Genomic DNA, 13,710 nt, shown 5'->3' with positions numbered 1-13,710 from the left:
AAGAATTAATTGATTCTGAGTGTGATTGCTTATATCTATAAGTGTTCGGCTGCTGTGGAACGCAGCTGTTTCTTCTTTAGCTACAGGGAGTGTCTCAATCCATAGACAAGAACTCCAGGCTTGGGGAGCTCATGTGTCTCAGATGATTGAGAATGTGTGTCTAACAGACCCATTGCTCTTGTCAGCGGGACAAAGAAAACCCTTAGGAAAGGAAAATGGTGTAACTGGTCTGTTTCTAACCACAAGTGGAATGACTTGTTTGAGTCTCAGTGCCCTAACTAATTGGTGACAAAGCTCACAACTGAGATGTGCAGGTTGTCCCAGGTGGTGGCCCAGACAGGAAACTGAAATTGCGGGGATTTAACATGAAGACCAGACTCTTCCCCCACTCGAGCTGAGCCGGGAGTTCCTCCATCATAGGCATTTCTGAAGCATTGTGGCTAAAGACCTGCAATGAATAAACATGTAACTCGGATCTTCCCTGACCCTGGGAAGTAAACAGTAGTTGAGGGCATTTGGTACCTTGCAAGATTGGTCCCTAACATCTGGAGATGTGGGCCTTCTATATCCAGGGTGGAGTCCATTGGCAGAGCATTGTGACTCCTAACATTGGGCAGATCTAGAGACTGAACAGCTCCCAACCTGGGGAAGGTGAGGAGCAGTGTGAGGAAACCCCAGGAAAACATGGATGTGGACTCAGTTCCTGTCCTGGGAGGGAATGTTCTTCAGAGTCCAGCGTGGGGGGCTTTGTAGGTGGGACTATGTGGAGGTTCTGCACCTAATGCTACAGGAAAGAATCAAACAATCTGGAGTGGGTGTTGTAGGGAATACAAAAGCTGTTAGTCACGACTCCTCTATGCACAATGTCTGGGGGTTGTCAGATCCACCATGAAACGCCTGAGACATCAGGAAAGATGGTTTGCTTGAAGCTTGTTGAAGTAACACCTTCATTATTGGAGCTGCTTCAATTACAGACGGAGAGGAGCTGTCAGGGTTATTAATGGAGGGCTCAGCAACTCATGGCTCTGTGATTCATTTTGAATAAAACACACAAACAAGCAGATGGGTTGTTTTCTCCTCTCACCATTTATTGAGTACCAAGCTCTCCATTTTCCATAAGCTGTAAGCCACAGGGCATTGATGCATCTGAAACCACTGTGTCTTCTTCCTCTCTAGTGTGTATTTTTCAGTAATTGTTTTATTTTGTGCTCTATGGTTTTGGACTCTGCTCTGAAGTAGCTGAAGCCAGGCTATCCTCTGCATTCCATTCTTGGGAACCTCAAACAAAAGCTAGTATACAAGAGCTACGTATTATCATGGTTTTTACCTTGGTGAAGATCTTTCAGCTTTTCAAGAAAAGTACTGATTCTACCTTGAGCAAAAAGGAAAGGAAGATGGCTTAAGTAATACAGGGCTGATCTGAAGGTCTATGGTTCAAAGCCTCCCACTGATCCAATGTGGGTGAATGCTATGGTTGTATGTGATGGAATTGTGGTCAAGCCAAGCAGTGTGATGTAATGGCTGGGGCCCTAGCCTAAGGCTCTGGAGACTGGGTGCTGTTCCTGGCTCTGCCACTGACCTGTGTGACCTTGGCAAGTCACTTCCCCTGTCTGTGCCACATTTTCCCCTCCTACCCTTTGTCTATCTCTTGCTATGCGTTTGTATGGCACCTACTGCAATGGAGCTTTGGGCAGGGCCTCTAGTACAGCAATACCAATGTTTATAAAGGGTCTGATTCTGCTCTCAGTGTTTTTTACACTTTTCCAGAGGAGCTATTTACACCAGTGTGAGAGGAAAACCGAGCCGATGAGAGTCTCTCATCAAAATCCTGGTCCAAGTTCTCTGCTGTTGTTAATGGTTGCAGCTCCCCTGACTTCAATGGAGTTTTACCCATTTATACCAGCAGAGAACTTTGCCCTTTGTTCTTATTCATACTAACTACCCTGGAGCTGATTCTGCTCTTGCACTGACTTTACACCTGTGTAATTCTATTGCCTGCCATGGCCTCACTCCTGATTTACACTGTTATAAATGAAAGCAGCACTGGGCCCATTATTGTCATAAACACAAATAATTCCTGACAGCAGTATGGCTCAGCCTCCAAACTGGGGGGAAATGATCCTACAGCCTGGAAAACTGAGGAGAGCTCTCTGGTTCTGTCTTAGATAGGTGAGCAAGCACATCTAACCCATCTATCTGTCCAGCCATCATCACTGCGACATCTTAGCTTGTTAGAGAGTTAGTAAATCCACTGGGTGATTCAGTCCTGTCCCTTTCATGTCTTAAATTTAACATGTAAAAGAAACAAAGATTGGGCTTCTGTCTTTTTGATTAGAAGTTCTGAAAGATTTTTCAAAAACATAATAATATGTTTTTACTTTAGAAAATCAGGTCTTATCTACCTTGGAAGTTTCTGAAGAATTAGTGAAACTATGCCATCACAGGAGACTGAACAATTGGGATGGGGAGGGATTTTTCATCAGACTGTTCTGTTTTATTAATCTAATTTCAATGCTCAATGAACACTTTGGAGAAAGTATATCTTTGTTAAAACTCTTCAACTAAGCGAGTGGCTCTCAGCCTTTCCAGATTACTGTTCCCCTTTCAGGAGTCTGATCTGTCTTGCGTACTCCCAAGTTTCATCTCACTTAAAAACTACTTGCTTACAAAATCAGACATAAAAATACAAAGGTATCATAGCACATTATCACTGAAAAAGTGCTTACTTTCTCATTTTTACCATATAATTATAAAATAAATCAACTGGAATATAAATGTACTTACATTTCAGTGTATAATATGTAGAGCAGTATAAACAAGTCATCGTCTGCATGAAATTTTAGTTTGTACTGACTTCACTAGTGCTTTTTATGTAGCCTATTGTAAAACTAGGCAAATATCTAGATGAGTTGATGGACCCCCGGAAGACCCTGCTTACCCCAAGAGGTACATGTACCCCTGGTTGAGAACCACTAAGCTAAGAGGCTGAGTGCCTGTAAGTACATGTGACTCTCCCAAGAAGTCCTCCCACAAAACCAGGGAAGAGGGGGCTTGACATTCCTGATATTTCTGAGGTGGAAAAAAAAGGAAATTTAAAAAAAAAACTAATTTTTTTGTGGTCATCTTTATCCATCATACTACTGTGACAGTCTCAAAGTAGGAATGGGGGAGCTTGAAAATAGAGGAGAGTCTTTCCTGTTGAGGGGGCTTGATCTCCCAGTTTGGGTTGAAGAGGTTTTTCATGGAGGGAGAGTGACCTCAGGTGTTTCTGTCTAGGAAGCTCAGCCCTTAAAGGCACAATCCCCAATACCAAAGATTTCTCTCCCCTCACTGGTCCTGCTGTCTCTGGGGTATGGGGTGAGATGGCCACTACCAGCCACACCACACAGTCTCTGCTCCAGCAGTGCCAGACAGTCCAAGGTGCTTCCCACATGTCTTGGTCCAAGTCTGCACTAGAGACAATTTGCCCATATAGCTATTTGGCAGAATCATCTAGTGTAGATGCAATGTATACTGGCAAAAAATGCTTTTGCCGGCATAGCTTATTCTGGTTTGGCAAGCGAAACAAGCAATAGTGGCAAAAGCACTTTTTAGCAGGTATAACTGCATCTATACTAGGGCTTTTGCAAGTATTGAAATGTCATTTAAAAAAACCCCACCCCTAACCAATGCGATTATACCAGCAAAAGGTTCCAGTGTAGACCTGGCCTTGCTTGGCTCTGTGTTCTGTATGCACTTGTGGGTATGCGCTGTAGTACATTTCCATGTGTTGTCTGGCTGTGTTGTGAATTCCATTGGCGCAAGTTACACCAAAAGTTACAAGTGGCTAGTTCACTTTTGGTATGGAAAAGTGTGTGTGGCTTTCCCAACAGGAGGTGTGGCCAGGGCTACATCCTGAACTCGACATGTTCCCTGTATTTGCATAGGACAGATATACATTTCTCCTTCTGCCCCTCTTTGTATTTAATTCTGCTGCTAATGAGAGGTTATTGCGCTTCGGGGGACAATGTATTTGCTGAATGGGCTGATGCCAAATTGAAATAGCTCATTCTAGTGATATGCATGTCATATTGATAATATATATTGACTTATTTCTAATCCGGATCAAGACCCCGTTGTGCTAGACACTGTTCAACACATAAGAAGAAACAGCCTCTGCCCCATGGAGCTTACAATCTGTTGGCAGTACAGTCCTGCTAGAACCTCTCCGCATGAGGTCGTAAGCTCTTTGGTGTTCAGGTTAACATTATTGAATGGAGGAGCTCTGGTTTCCAGCTGATTGACTTTGAATGGCCTAGGTGCTTGTGATGGAGACAAATCTTGTTAGCTTAACTCTGCAGAAGACGTTACTGGTTGTACGAAACAATCCGCTGTTTTCCAACTTCAGCATTTGTGAGACCGCTGTTCTGGAGCTAATAGGTATGCGTGGCAACAGCCGGATTGAGATGGGAAGCACTAATAGATAAAGCATGCAGCGCTCTTTCTCTCCACGTAGGGCTTGATTTTCAGAGGGGCCAAATATCCTCAGCACCCAGGGACTTCAATTTGAGATGTGGCTGCTCAGCACTTCCAAGTATCAGGCCCCGACTGTACAGAGTGTACAGCACTCGCTCTTCTTATCCCCTTCAGACTGACCTTTCTCACAAGTTATCCTCTCTGCCGGGATTCAGCACCACAGTCCCACCCTCATATTGCCTGTGTGAATGTTCCTGTTGAAACACCTGCTGGCTCCCATGCCTGCTCCCTTGACATAGCAAGAGGGATCTCCTGTTTGACATGATTGCTGTGTTATAGGCAAACAGCTGCATGCTGAGTCTCCAGGAGTCATAAATGAGGCTGCTTTTACTACATTTGAATAAACGTCGCCTTTTCCTTCTATGAAACATCTGCCTTGCCCTATTGGAAATTCTTAGTGGGATGACAGGATGCAATTTACTCTTTTCTAGCTTTGTTCCTCTTTTGCCTTGCTCACATTTTTATTGTAAAGGGAAAATCTGGTCTCGAGTATTTTAAATGTTGAGCGTTTCCCTTTGGGGTTCACAATTTTTCATTCCTGTGTCTGTGTGTTTGTTTTGTGACTTTGTAATGTGGGGTTTGTATGTGGAGTGTTTGTGTTTGCTTAATGTTTTTTAAACGGCATCTGTGTGTATCATGAGGTATCTCTTACCAGCAGGCAGCCAAAACTTAGGGCATTTCTAAGCAACCCATGGTGCCCTCTGCTCCAGTACCTGACTCTTGTCTCTGCCAGGCAATAATGAATGTAAATAATCCCTAACAGGCAATACCTCTCTGCAAGACACATAGCACATGGGCATCAGGACATTTGCTCATACCTATTCAGGGGCAGCTATTTCCTTTGGAACTTTCAGGACCAGATCCTCAGGTGGTGTAAATCAGCATAGCCCCAATGACTTCAGCAGAGCAGCGCTGATTTACATCAGCTGAGGATCTAGCCCTGAGTGTGTTGATCAGTATGAGGTAAATACCATCTCAGCATCCCCTTGAATAAGGCAGGACGGTCTTGTGATTAAGGCCCTGGACGCAGGAGATGTGGTTCAGTTCCTGACTCAGCCACAAATTTTCCTGGGTGACTTCACGCAAGTCACTGATCCTCCCTCCCTCACAGGTCGTTGGCTAACTCTAAAGAAGATAGCGCTACTGCAACTTTAAATTAGATTGTCATCAGAGAGCAACATACCTCTTTCCATTCTTCCCTTCTCCAAGCCTGGGTTCCAATCACACTATACTTTGAGGGGGATCCAGACTCTACCAAGGAGGAGCACATGGATAATTATTCCATTTAACAAATGGGAAACTGAGGCACAAAGATATGCAGTGATGTGGCCAAGGCAATACATTGAATTAGTGCATAGGCAGGATTAGAACTCAGGAGTTCCTAATGCCCAGGCTTGTATGCATGCTGCCTCTTTGGAGAGCTGCTGGACGTGTTGTTATGCAGCCCAAGAAGCTCCTCACTAACATCAGAACAAATCAAACTGTCACTTGTTCTGTATTACTGAGCTGCTCGGCCTCTTGTTCTTCACTGGGGTTCAGAGCAAAGGAGATGGTATCAAATTCAGATGTCTCCTGCGAGCTGCTCTTACATCTTGCCAAATGCCCAGGTGGAACCTAACTCTGCAGCATCAGGCCAGAAATACTGAGGTACAGCAGTGCCAGGCTGGTGCCAAAGTGCAATAGGGCATGGACATTTATTTGGCAGACAAGGTTACAGTGAGGATGCAGTAGGACTCAATTCATTGTTGGGCAGTCCAGGGTCAGAGATGGTGCAGAGCAGGCAGATGTATGAGTTCAGTCGGACACAATTCCTCTCTGGGTATGGCAGGATCACTCAGAAGGAGAGGTGCAGGCAATACAGAAATGGATCAACTTCCTGTTCCAATTCCAGGCTGCTCTTGCTCCCCAGTAAGGCAAATATGACAGTGCCCCAACTTTTCCAATTGCTCCCCCCACGCTGAAACAAGGCCGGGAAGGGCCTCAAAACCCACAGTTTTTAACAGTAAAAAGCCAAGGTGCCAATTGAAAAAGGAGAAACAAGGGGGCTTGAGATAGTCATCAGAACCAAAACTTCCAGGGAAACCAGGACTAGTATGGAACAGAAGATGGATGATTGAAAAAATGGAAACTTCATCCGCAAATGAACTTGAAGCAGCAAAACCACCTCAGGGAACATGTGCTGCTTGGCCAATTTCTCTTCAGAGTTAAAAAAAGCAATCTCTCAGATGCCAGTCTGCCTCCCGCTTTCCCCCTCTGTTCAGCTTGTCGGCTGGAACTGCCGCTCCAGCAGCTTTTGCTTTATGTTTCATTGGTGGACCTCGAATCTCTCCCTCAGGACAGGGAAAGCGGTGGCAGCTGGGACATCAGCTGTCAAAGCCTGGTGGAGAAAGAGGGCCAAAGCCACGGCATCTCTCAGGCTGGGTGAAGCTCATGAGGGTCAGTGCTTTTGTATGTGCTTAACTGGTTGAATGTTCAGCCCAAGCCTCTCAAAACCTCTCCTTCCTGAGGATCTCATGGGAAGAGACTTTCTCACGTGGCCTCCACCCAGCTAGAAACTAGAGTGGAGCAGGGGGAGACCCACTAATCAAAACTCAGTTCAGACTCCCAGAGTGATGGTTCTGAGGGGTTCTTGTCTGATCAGACCCAGTTGCAGAGCTACTCAGGAACATTTGCCTCTGAAAGACAGCGTGCAAACAACCTCTGAGCCCCATCTGGTGCTCCCGCCTACACTTGATTCCTCCCCTTTTTGCCCTGTGCCAGTCGCATCTCTGTTTGTTCTCGTGTTTAATTGTATTTTAAAATCTCTTTATTGTCTTGTCTGTTTATGGCCAGATTAAATTAAAACAGAAGGCAATAGGAAGAATCTATTTATTTGAATGGGCATTTAATTACATTGTATGCTCTTTGGGTCACTGACTCTCTCGTGCATTTGTACAGTGCCTAGCACAATGGGACCATATCTCACTTGAGCCCTGTGGATGCTACTGAAATACAAATTAAAGTAATAATTAATATACACCAGCCAACCTCTTTGGCAGGAGGCTTGATAAATAACATTATTATCATTGGGCAAATTTTCAAATGCACATTAGGGATTTAGGAGCCCATGTACCATTGAAAAAATCAATGAGCTTTAGGCTCCCAAGTCACTTATGTGCTTTTCAGAATTTTTCCCATTATCCTGATACTCAAATTAATAAAATTCTAGCCACTCTCCAACACAATAAAAAAATGGTGGTCATCTCATCTCTGACTGTACAGAGATCATTAATTCCTTGTGCCCTGTAATTCTCTTTATCATAGAATCATAGAAGATTAGGGTTGGAAGAGACCTCAGGAGGTCATCTAGTTCAACCCCCTGCTCAAAGCAGGACCAACACCATCTAAATCATCCCAGCCAGGGCTTTGTCAAGCCAGGCCTTATTTCTATCTAAAAGAATTGCCTATCTAGTGTTCTCTGTGCATCAAGGTCAAGTCTGAGAAATTATTGTAGACCTAGAGAAAATCCCCATTCTGATGATTTATGGCTTAACATCCAGGTTCTAATAGACAAGGAGGAGATCATATCCACCCAGGCATTCAACCTCCACAACCCCACATTCTAAAAGTTACAGGGACTCTCTGATGGTAAACTAAAAATGTCTACGTAGCCATCTGCCTCTATTTTCAATAATCCAGACTGCCCTGTGTGTCCTAGATCATCTGCAGTCATGTGAGGGACAAGAAGGTATGTGTGTGAGAGAGAGAGAGAGAGAGAGAGGTAAATAACTCTTAACCATTCAGTCTGCACCCTCTCTATATCATGTCCCGGTTTAGAGCAGCAGGGAGACATGTCACTTTTCCAGCTTGCCACTAGGGGATAGCAGTGCCCTAGAAAGATGGAAATGTCCAATCTTTCTGAATCCCAGGCTGACCCATGTTCAGTGCTAGCACATCTTGAAATTGTCCAACTGCTGGCAGTGGGTGAACTCAAAGAGATAGAACCACTGCATTCTCTCCAGGGAAATGGAAAAATCATCTGGAATGATTATAACAGCCATAAAGAGTAAGGGCCTGGTCTTGCTCTCACTGAAGGCAACAGAAAACCATGCATGGGCTTTGATGCAATCTCAAAGGAAAAAAAGCTTAAAACGAGCTAGCTGTGATTTTGAGCCTGGGCCTTTCAGATCAGGCTCTCTTGTGAAGACTCAGGGATCTGTTCTCTGAAGAGTCGGGGATGTGTTCTAGCCCTGTCGAGCAAGCGTTACTGTTCATGTCCCCAATGCCACCGTGTGCGGAAGATCCTTTAAAAGAGACAAGAAGTCAAAAATCCATGCAAAACATATAGGAATCACTATTTTTTTTTTCTGTCTGAAGTCGATTTAGTGCTGGCAAATGATACTGGATCAACAGCCCTAGAGACTGAGTCACAGCGTGGATCCCAGGAGTGCTAGCTTCCCCCATATTGCCCCACCCATGTACTTCCACCCTATTCTGGAGAGGGAGTTCATTCTCCCGAGCCCATTCACTGGAGAGACCAGCACTGTGTACCTGCCCATGAGCAACTGGACTGGGACCATCAATCTCATTTCACATCAAAAAGGCATCAGATGGTAACAACTTTTGGTCACTCCCCTCTTGGTCTGGCTTTGAGCCAGCAGCTCCATGTCCCCAGTAAACAATCCTCTAACCAGTCAGCTTCCGCTCAAGGTCCTATACTTACACAGCATCCCAAAGAGCATAACAAACTGATGCACGCACCTCAGGAGGTGAAACACAGCAACAACACTCAGTAACGCGACACAGCTGCAGCAGCACTACACAAAAGCTTAGGACAGGAAGGGAAGAAGGCAAAGTGAGCTGTCAAACCAGCAGCCACAGCAGGAGCTCAGATCACAGAGACACTTCCTGGCCATGATGTAGAGGGGCCCTGATCCTATTTTAGGCACTCACAGGGGCCCCATGACCCTAATATCTGAGCACCTCCCAATCTTTAATGTATTCATCCTCACAATGTCCCTGAGAAGCAGGAAAGAGCTATTCCCCATTTTACAACTGAGGAATTGAGGCACAGATCCACAAAGGTATTTAGGTTCCTAACTTCCATTGAAACCAATGGGGGGCAAGGTGGGGGAGGTAATATCTTTTATTGGACCAAATTCTGGTGGTGAGAGAGACAAGCTTCCGAGCTACACAGAGCTCTTTTTTAGATCAGAAGGACTGACTACAACTACACTGCCTACACTGAAACGAATGGAAGTTGAGGAGCTTTGAGGCCTAAGAGACTTAGGAATCAGTGGAAGTTTGGAGCCTAAATAGCTTTGTGGTTCTGGAACTAAGTAACTTGCCCAAGTCACATGCAGTGCGTGGTGGGGCACGGGATCCCCTTAGTCGTACGTAGACCATGTTGAAATATTAGTGTGATACTAGTCACTGCTCATGGCTTACTGGTACATGGTGTGACGCCCAAGTTGCCCTAGAGCTCTGCTTGGAGAAACTGGGGTGTCTGGACAGAAGGCCTCAATTTGCTGTGCTCCTAGCTGCCCTTACTTGCACCAGTTGTGGACACATTCCCTACTGGCCTTCCCGTCCCCCACCTGACACTGAATTTCCCTCTAGCTGGCAAGCCAGAGGAGCAATAATGGGGAGGTGTGTGGAGTGGGGAAGGTCATCCATGGAATCATGGGTGTGGCAACAATGGGGGCTCAACTGAACAGCTTTGCAGAGGATCCGAGACTGACTGAAACCAGCCCTCAGAATAGTGGCCAAGGATTTAGTGACTGTGGATACCTCAGAATTGGGGGGGCCCAGCTTGAGGTGACTTACAAGGGTCTGATATTCAGAGGGTGGGTGCTCAGCACCTTCTGAAACTAGGCACCTTTCAAGGGTCTCTGGTTGGAAGCCCCACAACCCAAGGCACCCCAAAGCACTAGCCACTTCTGAAAATCTTGGCCACTGCATCCAACTGACCCAGCAGAGGAACGTGAGACAGGCATAGTACAATGAACTGAGTTGGAATTCAGCCAGGACCCTGCGGTGGCGAGCCCTACCCTTGCAATATGTGCCCTGGGATCTCTCAGAGCTGCTTAGGAGCAGGACTTAGGCTTTGTAATCTCACCCAAAAGGCAGCTGGAAGGAAATATTTAAATAAGCCTTCAACTGGTCTCTCGTCCAGAACAAGGACTATTGGAGCTGATGTGGCAGACCAGCCCTAATAACCGGTGATGGATGGATAGATGACGAAGGAGCACGGTACGGTGGCGAGAAAATGCATTTGCTGCTCTTGGATTCAGTCATATGCTCTCTGCCAAACATATTAGAACAAGAAGAGGCCCTGAGAGGCGCCAACGGATATTGGGTTTGTTTTCCGCCCTGGCTCATTGTGATGCACGGGCAATGTCGGCCACGACTGAGACTTAGCTGTTCAGACAGCTCTCGGTTGCTGTTTTTCAGCCTGATGTACAGAGATTGGGGCGGATGAACCTCCGCTCGCTCCGATATCAGCACTCGCGCGCTTGCTGCAGTTACAGTAGCCGCCGATCTCTGTCTTGCAGGATTATAGGGCAGCTCACAAGGGCTGAATACAAAAGAGAGTCAAAGATGCCACAAGCTCTCAGTCTTTTCACCCCCATCCTCTCCCCTCTGCTGCCAGCCCTGAATGTCTTTTTCCTATCAGTGTCTGCAGGCAGCCAAATGTATTAACTCTCTCTGTAAGCCCTGAGCCTGCAGCAAGAGAGAAATCCCTTCAGCTCTGCCTCGCTGTCTCTGTATCGCTCCGTTATCTCTCTGCTTCTCCCCTGGCTTCCAGTCCAGCTATGTTCTGCAGCACAGCTGCTGCTAGGAGAAGATGTCAGAGATCTGGAAGGAGGTACGCAGAGGCAACAGTCACATTGCACAAAAGGAAGGAAACTTTTTCTTTTCAGCTCTCCTTTTGTTTCGCTCTGGTTCTGCAGGGCTCACTTTGAATCTCGGCTGCAGTAATGGGGGAGATGAAATGACTATGGAAGGAGAAGGAAGAGAAACAGGGAGCGAGGGAGACAAGGGGCTGTACCAGAGGGAGGACGCAGGAAATGGTTTTGTTTTAGGATGACCTCCTTATCTCTTAGGAGACAGCTGCTTCTCAAGGCCAGAGGTAGTCGCTGATCTGCCTGTGGCACAGATTGATTCATTTCACTTATCTGGTGCCCGTGTAATTGAATATTAATTTCTGATTGTTATTTTTTGCTCTTCTCTTGGCCCTTTTGTCATATTCCAAGCTGTGGGGAGGAAGAGGAGTTGGGATGGAGGGTGGGGAAATAGACCAGGACACAGGGATGAACATGCCCAGCCTAGATGAGACAGAATGCTTTGCAACTGTGGATGTAATGAGTTTGTTGGGTCTCAGGCCAATAATGCAGACTGGAGATGATTCTTTGCAGGGGGAGCTGAACTAATCCCTCATTTGGTTTCATAGCTTTATAGAGTTTAAAGCCTGAAGGGACCATTAGATCAAACTAGTCTGACCTCCTGTATATCACTTCATCTAGCTACTCCTGTACTGAACCTAGTAATTTGTGTTTGGCTAAAGTAGATCTTCCAACAAGGCATCCACTCTGGTTGGAGACATCAAGAGCTGGAGAACCCACCATTCCCCTTGGCAGTCTGTTCCAGTGGTTAATCACCTCCCTGTTAAAATGTCGTGCCTTATTTCCAGAGTCTAATATCACTTCAGTCACTGGATTGCTGCTCTCCTGTCTCTTTATACATCAATGGCTTTAGATGCGGGATTTTCAGCCCTGGTGACTGAAATCCTCAGTGCACAGCCCAGGTACAGAAGGGGCAGTAGCAGGCCAACCTTCTGCACTGTGCATCCTGACGTGGAGGGAGCATCCACAGGGACTGAGAGCTCAGTCCAGTGTCCACAACACATTCAATCTTTAGCATCTCTGCTGAGAGCAAACAGCAGCTGTAGCTATATGAGCTGGGACAACAGTTAAACCTCCTGCTTCAGGGCATCAGCAGATGGGCTCGGAAAGCAATTTCCCCCACGGTGGAATGATTGTAGAGGTTTATAGTGATGTGTACTGCAGGGGTTTACATCTTCCTCTGAAGCATCTGGCATTATCCAGCACTAACTGGTCCATTGGTCTGATCCAGTATAGTAGTTCCGATGGTCTTACGTTTGCTAATGTGTGCATGTACTCTGCAATGGAGATAGTGGCTTTTGTGATATGGACACTCATCCATTAGGAACAGAAGTGACACCACCACCTCCTTTCATGTAGACAGTGGCCAGCTAGGAAAGATTTTTGGTGACTTCCACCCTCAGTTTGGTAACCTAGAGTTCAAAGGCTCTTCAGTCCATTTCCAATCCCACAAGCCAGGCTCTGCCCCTGCTTTCCTTTGACTGTGTATCATCTTGGCTGGGGCATATTATGCAGCAATCATAAAATCAGGAGTGGCTTGGCTTTGATCCTCTGACAACTATCACTCTGCGTTCACTGCAGGAGACAGAGTGGACCTTGAACCCAGCGACACCCATCCAGGGCTACACTGTAAAGTTTCTATTCCTTCCTCAATTGAGTTTGGTCCAAATTCTCATAGCTCTGCAGAGAGATTCTAACCTCATCAGTTCCTCTCTTGGCATTCCTTGTAGGAGAGCACTCAGTGTCCCCCGTCCCTGAAAGACAGGCATTTGGGGTTGTTCTTTTGTCAATTATGGTACGTACCTCAGCTATAGGAAAGAGATTTATCTCTGTATTTGCACCTGGTTCCAGCAGGCTCAAGAAGCTCTCCCCTGGTTCCATTCTAGTGAAGCACCACCACTTCTCCCCCTCTATTATAACTCTCTTCGGCCATTACTGATCTGGTCTCCCATTCCAGGCTGGAGGGTGACATTTCTAAGGACGACACCAGGGCTATTCCATGGATCAGCTAGCAGGAAACACCTGGGGCCTAACTCTCCTCTCACACCAATTTCACACTGCTGAAGCTCTACTGACTTCAGGGTAGTTACTTTCTAATTCCCCTCTGTTACACCAAGCCCCTGGCTTTGCAGATGCTTGCTACTCAAACCTTGCCATAGTGAGAGTTCCAACTCCATGAGCAAGAGTCCGGACGTTTATCTGCTCTGCGACATGCAGCAGCATGAACTGAGTTGCTAAATCATCCCACCAGCTTGTCCTCCTTGACCTCCTAGAAGAACAATTTTCAGTTACTGCTTGGCAAACAGTTCAG

General features: G+C 46.1%; 1 long non-coding RNA gene across 4 annotated transcripts in view; it reads right to left on the bottom strand.

Annotated features, from left to right (window-relative positions):
• Positions 1-1,658: 1,658 nt before the first annotated feature.
• Positions 1,659-13,710, bottom strand: part of LOC122456011 — a 23,149-nt gene continuing 11,097 nt past the window's right edge. For all 4 annotated transcript variants that reach the window (XR_006274610.1, XR_006274608.1, XR_006274609.1 and 1 more), the window contains 3 exons: positions 13,549-13,668; positions 12,572-12,573; positions 1,659-8,798 (listed from right to left, as the gene is read on the bottom strand). This is a non-coding gene — a long non-coding RNA (uncharacterized LOC122456011). The remainder of the gene's footprint in view (positions 8,799-12,571; positions 12,574-13,548; positions 13,669-13,710) is intronic.

The sequence above is a fragment of the Dermochelys coriacea genome, chromosome 10 (genome assembly GCF_009764565.3).
Source record: "Dermochelys coriacea isolate rDerCor1 chromosome 10, rDerCor1.pri.v4, whole genome shotgun sequence".
Taxonomy (NCBI): domain Eukaryota; kingdom Metazoa; phylum Chordata; order Testudines; family Dermochelyidae; genus Dermochelys; species Dermochelys coriacea.
Note: the sequence above shows the minus strand (reverse complement) of the source record. Positions and strands in the feature narration are given on the sequence as shown.